Source organism: Xenopus tropicalis, chromosome 2 (genome assembly GCF_000004195.4).
Source record: "Xenopus tropicalis strain Nigerian chromosome 2, UCB_Xtro_10.0, whole genome shotgun sequence".
NCBI classification, from domain to species: domain Eukaryota; kingdom Metazoa; phylum Chordata; class Amphibia; order Anura; family Pipidae; genus Xenopus; species Xenopus tropicalis.
In genome coordinates, this window is record NC_030678.2 from 100,582,419 (window position 1) to 100,591,127 (window position 8,709).

The window sequence follows — 8,709 nt, forward strand, 5'->3', positions numbered from 1 at the left end:
AATGTGTTTTTTTTACATGCAACTCCCTGCAACTTGTACTTTGACACCTAAACTAGGTTTTTTTGGTATTTTCCCCTGCAACAACTCCCTGCAACTTGTACTTTGACACCTAAACTGGGGTTTTTTTTGTATTTTCTCCTGCAACAACTCCCTGCAACTTGTACTTTGATACCTAAACTGGGGTTTTTTTTGTATTTTCTCCTGCAACAACTCCCTGCAACCTGTACTTTGATACCTAAACTGGGTTTTTTTGGTATTTTCTCCTGCAACAACTCCCTGCAACTTGTACTTTGATACCTAAACTAGGTTTTTTTTGGTATTTTCTCCTGCAACAACTCCCTCCAACCTGTACTTTGATACCTAACTGGGTTTTTGGTATTTCCTGCAAACTCCCTGCAACTTGTACTTTGACACCTAAACTGGGTTTTTTTTGTATTTTCTCCTGCAACAACTCCCTGCAACTTGTACTTTGATACCTAAACTGGGTTTTTTTTGGTATTTTCTCCTGCAACAACTCCCTGCAACTTGTACTTTGACACCTAAACTGGTTTTTTTGGTATTTTCTCCTGCAACAACTCCCTGCAACCTGTACTTTGATACCTAAACTGGGTTTTTTTTGGTATTTTCTCCTGCAACAACTCCCTGCAACCTGTACTTTGATACCTAAACTGGGTTTTTTTGGTATTTTCTCCTGCAACAACTCCCTGCAACTTGTACTTTGATACCTAAACTGGGTTTTTTTTGGTATTTTCTCCTGCAACAACTCCCTGCAACTTGTACTTTGACACCTAAACTGGGGTTTTTTGGTATTTTCTCCTGCAACAACTCCCTGCAACCTGTACTTTGATACCTAAACTGGGTTTTTTTTTGGTATTTTATCCTGCAACAACTCCCTGCAACTTGTACTTTGATACCTAAACTGGTTTTTTTTGGTATTTTCTCCTGCAACAACTCCCTGCAACTTGTACTTTGACACCTAAACTGGGTTTTTTGGTATTTTCTCCTGCAACAACTCCCTGCAACTTGTACTTTGACACCTAAACTGGGTTTTTTTGGCATTTTCTCCTGCAACAACTCCCTGCAACTTGTACTTTGACACCTAAACTGGCTGTTTTGGTATTTTCTCCTGCAACAACTCCCTGCAACTTGTACTTTGATACCTAAACTGGCTGTTTTTTGGTATTTTCTCCTGCAACAACTCCCTGCAACTTGTACTTTGACACCTAAACTGGGTTTTTATTTGGTATTTTCTCCTGCAACAACTCCCTGCAACCTGTACTTTGATACCTAAACTGGGTTTTTTTTTGTATTTTCTCCTGCAACAACTCCCTGCAACTTGTACTTTGACACCTAAACTGGTTTTTTTTTTTTGGTATTTTCTCCTGCAACAACTCCCTGCAACTTGTACTTTGATACCTAAACTGGGTTTTTTTTGTATTTTCTCCTGCAACAACTCCCTGCAACTTGTACTTTGATAATTAAACTGTTTTTTTGGGGGGTATTTTCTCCTGCAACAACTCCCTGCAACCTGTACTTTGATACCTAAACTGGGTTTTTTTTTAAAATTTTCTCCTGCAACAACTCCCTGCAACTTGTACTTTGATACCTAAACTAGCGGTTTTTTTTTTTGGTATTTTCTCCTGCAACAACTCCCTGCAACCTGTACTTTGATACATAAACTGGGTTTTTTTGGTATTTTCTCCTGCAACAACTCCCTGCAACCTGTACTTTGATACCTAAACTGGGGTTTTTTTTGGTATTTTCTCCTGCAACAACTCCCTGCAACTTGTACTTTGATACCTAAACTGGGGTTTTTTTGGGGGGTATTTTCTCCTGCAACAACTCCCTGCAACCTGTACTTTGATACCTAAACTGGGTTTTTTTGGTATTTTCTCCTGCAACAACTCCCTGCAACTTGTACTTTGACACCTAAACTGGGTTTTTTTCTCCTGCAACAACTCCCTGCAACCTGTACTTTGATACCTAAACTGGGGTTTTTTTTGTATTTTCTCCTGCAACAACTCCCTGCAACTTGTACTTTGATACCTAAACTGGGTTTTTTTGTATTTTCTCCTGCAACAACTCCCTGCAACCTGTACTTTGATACCTAAACTGGGGTTTTTTTTTGTATTTTCTCCTGCAACAACTCCCTGCAACCTGTACTTTGATACCTAAACTGTTTTTTTTTGTATTTTCTCCTGCAACTTGTACTTTGATACCTAAACTGGTTTTTTTTTTTATTTTCTCCTGCAATAACTCCCTGCAACCTGTACTTTGATACTGGGTTTTTTGGTATTTTCTCCTGCAACAACTCCCTGCAACTTGTACTTTGACACCTAAATTAGTTTTTTTTGGTATTTTCTCCTGCAACAACTCCCTGCAACTTGTACTTTGACACCTAAACTGGCTGTTTTTTTGGTATTTTCTCCTGCAACAACTCCCTGCAACTTGTACTTTGACACCTAAACTGGGGTTTTTTTTTGTATTTTCTCCTGCAACAACTCCCTGCAACTTGTACTTTGATACCTAAACTGGGTTTTTTTTGTATTTTCTCCTGCAACAACTCCCTGCAACCTGTACTTTGATACCTGAACTGGTTTTTTTTTGGTATTTTCTCCTGCAACAACTCCCTGCAACTTGTACTTTGATACCTAAACTGGGGTTTTTTTTGGTATTTTCTCCTGCAACAACTCCCTGCAACTTGTACTTTGACACCTAAACTGGGTTTTTTGGTATTTTCTCCTGCAACAACTCCCTGCAACTTGTACTTTGACACCTAAACTGGCTCTTTTTTGGTATTTTCTCCTGCAACAACTCCCTGCAACTTGTACTTTGACACCTAAGCTGGGGTTTTTTTTTGGTATTTTCTCCTGCAACAACTCCCTGCAACTTGTTCTTTGACACCTAAACTGGGTTTTTTTTGGGTATTTTCTCCTGCAACAACTCCCTGCAACCTGTACTTTGATACCTAAACTGGTTTTTTTTTTGTATTTTCTCCTGCAACAACTCGCTGCAACTTGTACTTTGATACCTAAACTGGGTTTTTTTTGGTATTTTCTCCTGCAACAACTCCCTGCAACCTGTACTTTGATACCTAAACTGTTTTTTTTTTTTTGGGTATTTTCTCCTGCAACAACTCCCTGCAACTTGTACTTTGACACCTAAACTGGGTTTTTTTGGTATTTTCTCCTGCAACAACTCCCTGCAACCTGTACTTTGATACCTAAACTGGGTTTTTTTTTGTATTTTCTCCTGCAACAACTCCCTGCAACTTGTACTTTGACACCTAAACTGGGTTTTTTTTTTTGGTATTTTCTCCTGCAACAACTCCCTGCAACTTGTACTTTGACACCTAAACTGGTTTTTTTTTTATTTTCTCCTGCAACAACTCCCTGCAACTTGTACTTTGACACCTAAACTGGGTTTTTTTTTTATTTTCTCTTGCAACAACTCCCTGCAACTTGTACTTTGACACCTAAACTGGGTTTTTTTGTATTTTCTCCTGCAACAACTCCCTGCAACCTGTACTTTGATACCTAAACTGGGGTTTTTTTGTATTTTCTCCTGCAACAACTCCCTGCAACTTGTACTTTGATACCTAAACTGTTTTTTTTTTGTATTTTCTCCTGCAACAACTCCCTGCAACCTGTACTTTGATACCTAAACTGTTTTTTTTTTTTTTTGGTATTTTCTCCTGCAACAACTCCCTGCAACTTGTACTTTGACACCTAAACTGGGTTTTTTTTGTATTTTCTCCTGCAACAACTCCCTGCAACCTGTACTTTGATACCTAAACTGGGTTTTTTTTGTATTTTCTCCTGCAACAACTCCCTGCAACTTGTACTTTGACACCTAAACTGGGTTTTTTTTTGGTATTTTCTCCTGCAACAACTCCCTGCAACTTGTACTTTGACACCTAAACTGGGTTTTTTTTTTATTTTCTCTTGCAACAACTCCCTGCAACTTGTACTTTGACACCTAAACTGGGTTTTTTTGTATTTTCTCCTGCAACAACTCCCTGCAACCTGTACTTTGATACCTAAACTGGGGTTTTTTTGTATTTTCTCCTGCAACAACTCCCTGCAACTTGTACTTTGATACCTAAACTGGTTTTTTTTGTATTTTCTCCTGCAACAACTCCCTGCAACCTGTACTTTGATACCTAAACTGGGGGTTTTTTTTGTATTTTCTCCTGCAACAACTCCCTGCAACCTGTACTTTGATACCTAAACTGTTTTTTTTTGTATTTTCTCCTGCAACTTGTACTTTGATACCTAAACTGGGTTTTTTTTGTATTTTCTCCTGCAATAACTCCCTGCAACCTGTACTTTGATACCTAAACTGGGTTTTTTTGGTATTTTCTCCTGCAACAACTCCCTGCAACTTGTACTTTGATACCTAAACTGGGTTTTTTTGGTATTTTCTCCTACAACAACTCCCTGCAACTTGTACTTTGATACCTAAACTGGGTTTTTTGGTATTTTCTCCTGCAACAAATCCCTGCAACTTGTACTTTGACACCTAAATTAGGTTTTTTTGGTATTTTCTCCTGCAACAACTCCCTGCAACTTGTACTTTGACACCTAAACTGGCTGTTTTTTTGGTATTTTCTCCTGCAACAACTCCCTGCAACTTGTACTTTGACACCTAAACTGGGGGTTTTTTTTTGTATTTTCTCCTGCAACAACTCCCTGCAACTTGTACTTTGATACCTAAACTGGGTTTTTTTTGTATTTTCTCCTGCAACAACTCCCTGCAACCTGTACTTTGACACCTAAACTGGGTTTTTTTGTATTTTCTCCTGCAACAACTCCCTGCAACCTGTACTTTGATACCTAAACTGGGGTTTTTTTGTATTTTCTCCTGCAACAACTCCCTGCAACTTGTACTTTGATACCTAAACTGGTTTTTTTTTGTATTTTCTCCTGCAACAACTCCCTGCAACCTGTACTTTGATACCTAAACTGTTTTTTTTTTTTTTTGGTATTTTCTCCTGCAACAACTCCCTGCAACTTGTACTTTGACACCTAAACTGGGTTTTTTTGGTATTTTCTCCTGCAACAACTCCCTGCAACCTGTACTTTGATACCTAAACTGGGTTTTTTTTTGTATTTTCTCCTGCAACAACTCCCTGCAACTTGTACTTTGACACCTAAACTGGGTTTTTTTTTGGTATTTTCTCCTGCAACAACTCCCTGCAACTTGTACTTTGACACCTAAACTGGGTTTTTTTTTATTTTCTCTTGCAACAACTCCCTGCAACTTGTACTTTGACACCTAAACTGGGTTTTTTTGTATTTTCTCCTGCAACAACTCCCTGCAACCTGTACTTTGATACCTAAACTGGGTTTTTTTTGTATTTTCTCCTGCAACAACTCCCTGCAACTTGTACTTTGATACCTAAACTGGTTTTTTTTGTATTTTCTCCTGCAACAACTCCCTGCAACCTGTACTTTGATACCTAAACTGGGGTTTTTTTTTGTATTTTCTCCTGCAACAACTCCCTGCAACCTGTACTTTGATACCTAAACTGTTTTTTTTTTGTATTTTCTCCTGCAACTTGTACTTTGATACCTAAACTGGGTTTTTTTTGTATTTTCTCCTGCAATAACTCCCTGCAACCTGTACTTTGATACCTAAACTGGGTTTTTTTGGTATTTTCTCCTGCAACAACTCCCTGCAACTTGTACTTTGATACCTAAACTGGGTTTTTTTGGTATTTTCTCCTGCAACAACTCCCTGCAACTTGTACTTTGACACCTAAACTGGGGGTTTTTTTTTGTATTTTCTCCTGCAACAACTCCCTGCAACTTGTACTTTGATACCTAAACTGGGTTTTTTTTGTATTTTCTCCTGCAACAACTCCCTGCAACCTGTACTTTGATACCTGAACTGGTTTTTTTTTTGTATTTTCTCCTGCAACAACTCCCTGCAACTTGTACTTTGATACCTAAACTGGGGTTTTTTTTTTGTATTTTCTCCTGCAACAACTCCCTGCAACTTGTACTTTGACACCTAAACTGGGTTTTTTGGTATTTTCTCCTGCAACAACTCCCTGCAACTTGTACTTTGACACCTAAACTGGCTGTTTTTTTGTATTTTATCCTGCAACAACTCCCTGCAACTTGTACTTTGACACCTAAACTGGCTGTTCTTTGGTATTTTCTCCTGCAACAACTCGCTGCAACTTGTACTTTGACACCTAAATTAGGTTTTTTTGGTATTTTCTCCTGCAACAACTCCCTGCAACTTGTACTTTGATACCTAAACTGGCTGTTTTTTTGGTATTTTCTCCTGCAACTTGTACTTTGATACCTAAACTGGTTTTTTTTTGTATTTTCTCCTGCAATAACTCCCTGCAACCTGTACTTTGATACCTAAACTGGGTTTTTTTGGTATTTTCTCCTGCAACAACTCCCTGCAACTTGTACTTTGATACCTAAACTGGGTTTTTTGGTATTTTATCCTGCAACAACTCCCTGCAACTTGTACTTTGACACCTAAACTGGCTGTTTTTTGGTATTTTCTCCTGCAACAACTCGCTGCAACTTGTACTTTGACACCTAAATTAGGTTTTTTTGGTATTTTCTCCTGCAACAACTCCCTGCAACTTGTACTTTGACACCTAAACTGGCTGTTTTTTTTGTATTTTCTCCTGCAACAACTCCCTGCAACTTGTACTTTGACACCTAAGCTGGGGTTTTTTTTGTATTTTCTCCTGCAACAACTCCCTGCAACTTGTACTTTGACACATAAACTGGTTTTTTTTTTGGTATTTTCTCCTGCAACAACTCCCTGCAACATGTACTTTGATACCTAAGCCGGGTTTTTTTGGTATTTTCTCCTTCAACAACTCCCTGCAAGTTGTACTTTGATACCTAAGCCGTTTTTTTTTGGTATTTTCCCCTGCAACAACTCCCTGCAACTTGTACTTTGACACCTAAACTGGCTGTTTTTTGGTATTTTCTCCTGCAACAACTCCCTCCAACTTGTACTTTGACACCTAAGCTGGGTTTTTTTGTATTTTCTCCTGCAACAACTCCCTGCAACTTGTTCTTTGATACCTAAGCTGTTTTTTTTTTTTTGGTATTTTCTCCTGCAACAACTCCCTGCAACTTGTACTTTGATACCTAAGCCTGGTTTTTTTGGTATTTTCTCCTGCAACAACTCCCTGCAACTTGTACTTTGACACCTAAACTGGCTGTTTTTTGGTATTTTCTCCTGCAACAACTCCCTGCAACTTGTACTTTGACACCTAAGCTGGTTTTTTTTTGGTATTTTCTCCTGCAGCAACTCCCTGCAACTTGTACTTTGATAGCTAAGCTGGGGTTTTTTTTGCATTTTCTCCTGCAACAACTCCCTGCAACTTGTAAAGATCAGGCGGCAGCACAGGACAGCTATGTGCAGACTGGTAACAGATACACAGGCAGGGGGGTGGGGTGGGTTTCCCTGTTACAGCAGAGTTCAGCCTGTCAGTCAGTGCTGTGACCATTTCCTGTGGGAGAATGAAGAGACATTCCCATCTCTCATTTCAGTTTAGCTTCAGGAGGAGTGAAGATCTCTCTGCAGCTCTGATATAAAAACGATTCTAGCAGGTAAAATGCATTCAAATCGTTTTTTTACCTGCAAGATTACATAGATTGAAGAAAGATGAATCATATAACTGAATATGAAGGTGATATGAAATGTCTCCTTTAAACATATGAAGTCTATAGGTGATATCTAATTGGTTGTTGTTGGCCCCACCCACTTTTCTAAACTTGGAACATAGTCACCTATTGACAAACTGTGCGAAGTTTGGGGACCCTGACATTAAACATGTGAGAATGGCAGCAGTTAAAATTTTCCTACTGAAAACAATGAAAAATGTGATTGGCTTTTGGCGGCCCCACCCACTTTTTCTAACTTTGAGTACAAAGTCACGCAGTGACTGACTGTGCAAAGTTTGCGAACTCTGGCATCAAACCAATAAAATTCAATAGGTGAAATCTGATTGGCTGTTGGTGGCTCCGCCCACTTTTTCAAAACTAAAACTGTAGTCCTCTAGTGACCAACTGTGAAAAGTTTGGGGACCCTGGTGTTAATACTGTGAGAATGGCAGCAGGTTGAATTTCCCCATTAAGAGTCAATAGGTAAAATCTGATTGGCTGTTGGTGGCTCCACCCACTTTTCAAAACTAAAATTGCAGTCCCCTAGTGACCAACTGTGAAAAGTTTGGGGACCCTGGTGTTAGTACTGTGAGAACGGCAGCAGGTCAAGTTTGGGGAGTGTAGCCTCAAAGCTGTAAGTTTGGCAGCAGTTTCAATTTCCCCATAAAAGTCAATGGGTACAATATGATTGGCTGTTGTTGGCCCCTCCCATTTTGCGGGTTGCCAGTGACTGACTGTGCAAAGTTTGGAAAATCTGGCATCAAACCAATAAAAATCAATAGATGAAATTTGATTGGCTGTTGGTGGCTCCGCCCACTTTTCAAAACTTAAACTGCAGTTCCCTAGTGACCAAGTGTAAAAAGTTTGGGGACCCCGACGTTATTACTGTGAGAATGGCAGCAGGTTGAATTTCCGCCAAATCAATAGGTAAAATCTGATTGGCGGTTCACAGCTCCGCCCACTTTTGGGCATTCAATAATCATCCTATTTTCATTTAGGCTGACCCCATGACTATGTGATTCAAGTTTGGGGAGTGTAACCTCAAAGCTGTAAGATTGGC